This window comes from Rhinopithecus bieti, unplaced genomic scaffold, assembly GCF_001698545.2.
Source record: "Rhinopithecus bieti isolate Rb0 unplaced genomic scaffold, ASM169854v2 scaffold_22522, whole genome shotgun sequence".
Lineage (NCBI taxonomy): Eukaryota > Metazoa > Chordata > Mammalia > Primates > Cercopithecidae > Rhinopithecus > Rhinopithecus bieti.
In genome coordinates, this window is record NW_016811454.1 from 1,311,353 (window position 1) to 1,314,194 (window position 2,842).

Sequence of the window (2,842 nt, forward strand, 5' to 3'; positions counted from 1 at the left end):
CCATCTCAAATAATAATAATAATAATAATAATAATAATAATAAATAAAAAATAAAGATAGCTAGCTGTCAGAGGTAAGCTCGCCACATCAAGGCGTGCCTACCTTCCAGCTCCACACTTCTTATCCCTTGAATTTATGAATTCTGAATCCTGCCTCAGGTACACAGATGTGCCCACATCTGCCAGGCCCACAGATGGTGACCAGGGATAAAAATCAAACCTTTAGGCTGGGCACTTTGGGAGACTGAGGTGGGTGGGTCACAAGGTCAGGAGTTCGAGACCAGCCTGGCCAATATGGTGAAACCCCATCTCTACTAAAAATACAAAAAAATTAGCTGGGCATGGTGGCGCATGCCTGTAATTCCAGCTACTTAGGAGGCTGACGTAAGAATTCCTTGAACAAAGGAGGTGGAGGTTGCAGTGAGCCGTGATCACACCACTGCACTGCAGCCTGGGCAACAGAGCAAGACTCCATCTCAAAAAAAAAAAAAATCAAATCTTTAAGGCCACGCATGGTGTCTCATGCCTGTAATCTCAGCACTCTGGGAAACTGAGGTGGGTGGATCACCTGAGGTCAGGAATTCAAGACCAGCAGGGCCAACATGGTGAAACCCCGTCTCTACTAAAAATACAAAAATTAACGGGGCATGGTGGTGGGTGCCTGTGATCCCAGCTACTCGGGAGGCTGAGGCAGGAGAATCACTTGAACCTGGGAGGCGGAGGTTGCAGTGAGCCGAGATTGTGCCATTGCACTCTAGCCTGGGTGACAGAGTGAGACTCCGACTCAAAAAAAAAAAAAAAAGTTAAAATGCACAATTAACCAATATGTGATTCCATCTCTTCACTATCAGGACACACTGAAGCACAGAAAGTAAAATCTCCTGATGAGCCTTATACCATGCATTTGAAGAACATTCCATCTCTGCTAATTTAACTTGACTTTTCATAAGCAAAAGCCTACCCAGATAAAGGAGGGGTGGGTGCCCCCCATCCGTAACTGATTTTCAGCCTGCAGAACAGCTAGTAGCAGTGATTTCCATTCCAAAAACAAACTTGTTACACCAACACATGCTGGTCGAAAGAATTAATTTGTACAGTATGTTCATTGCTTACTTTTCTCTAGGATTGCATGATGAATTTTTATGGAGGGTGGTGGGGGAAGGGAAGAACCACATTCAAAACCCAACATCATTCTTCTCTACACTGTCATTTCAAAAGCCAGATAAAAGTGGAATGAGGAATGCAGCCGTTCTGAACACCACCCTCCATTTCATTCTGGAACAGGGAAGGTACACCCAGGCATGACAATAGCTTCTCTCCTCACAGAAAATTAACTGGTAAGTGCTGTCCTGTTTGTTTTCCTCAAACTGACACATTTACAGCTGACCTGATGAGGATTCCTGCAGATGATTTATTTACAAAACAGTATTTGACTAACTACCAGCTGGCAAAAAAGGAAAAGGACTACTGATCGTTTACAAAATGCTCTGTCTGCAGATTCATATTTTTGGTCTTGGCAAAAGTGTTTAGAGACGATCCTACAGGGTTCGCTACAGCTGCTGATTAATCCTAAAACACTGCAAGAGAGAAAATGAGCATGTTGCCGGGGTGGGCGGACAAAGAAGAACTTTCAGTAATTTTCTCAGCTTTTACCTACATAATTACAGCTCATAAATCTGGCTTTTAAGGAGTTGTGATCTAGAAATAGTCAAACATCATTTGTGGAAGACTCACTGTTGATGTGGAAGACTCACTGTTGAGAAACTAGTAGAAAAAAATTGGTACTCCGAGAGGAAAACTGATATCGCCCTCTTTAGATTACAAGGTGGGAAAAAAGTTCTAAACTGAGTTGTAATGCGGTTCCCTGCCACTGGCTCCCCATTTTTACGATGAAAGGTTTGTGGTTTGTTGTGCTCTCCCATTTCTTTGTTGTTGTTGTTGCCTTGTCGAATCTCGCTATCAATTTCTTGTTAGAATAATTGGCATCTGGGCTCTCCCAACAAGGGGTAGATGGCTAAATGCAGGGAAGACTGTGGGAGAGAAGGGTTCAGCTATTCAGTTGTTCCTTTTCTAGTCAGAAACTGTGAGCACCAATTGCCTTTTATCTTTTCCTCCAAAAGAGAACTAATGAAAACCAAATAAAGTTTGACAACAGAACTTTCACTGGCAATAATGCTCTTAAACTGCCTTTTTCACTTAAGGCAGACTCATTCACTCAAGAATCCACAAACCTGTTGTTACATGAATCGATGGTATTTTCGTTTAAACAACAACAACAAAAAAAGGCCAAGGGACCTTTCCTGGGTCTCAAGTTACAAGTAATGATTCTTAGTGAATAATTCTCATCATATTTGTACATCTTCCAGACACTAGATTATTATGTTTTTCATGGCCTATTTTATTATTTTATCTGATTTAAGTCACTTAGTTTATAAAAGGTCATACATTTTCTGTTACTTGACCACTAATTGTCATGTCCCTGAGATAAATATTTAATAACAGATCATGTTAACCAGAATTATAATCATGTAAAAATAAATGAAGTAGAAAAGATTGAATATGCAAAACTGATAATAGATGTGTTACTCTGATGGTGAGATTATAGATGTGTCAAGGAGAAAAAACTTCTGTTCCCTCTTAGATTTATTATTAGGCACCAGCAAATGAAATTGACAGAAAAAAGATTAGCAAGAGAAAACAAAATTTAATTGTATGTATGTAGATATGGGCGTTCCCAAGTAAATGTGACTCAGAAGTTGCTGAGTGAGCTATGATTGTGCCACTGCATTCCAGCCTGGGCAACCAGAACTTAACCCTATCTAAAAAAAAAAAAAAAAAAAAAA

General features: G+C 40.3%; 1 protein-coding gene across 6 annotated transcripts in view; it reads left to right on the plus strand.

Moving 5' to 3' along the window:
• Window positions 1-2,842, plus strand: part of CMKLR2 (chemerin chemokine-like receptor 2) — a 52,875-nt gene that overhangs the window by 5,620 nt on the left and 44,413 nt on the right. For 2 of the 6 annotated variants that reach the window (XM_017893905.1, XM_017893901.1), the window contains one exon: window positions 1,218-1,336. The gene's annotated coding sequence lies outside the window, so the exon portion shown is untranslated. Of the gene's footprint in view, window positions 1-1,014; window positions 1,096-1,217; window positions 1,337-2,842 lie in introns of those variants that run through there. The other 4 variants (XM_017893902.1, XM_017893907.1, XM_017893906.1 and 1 more) reach the window with 3 other exon arrangements.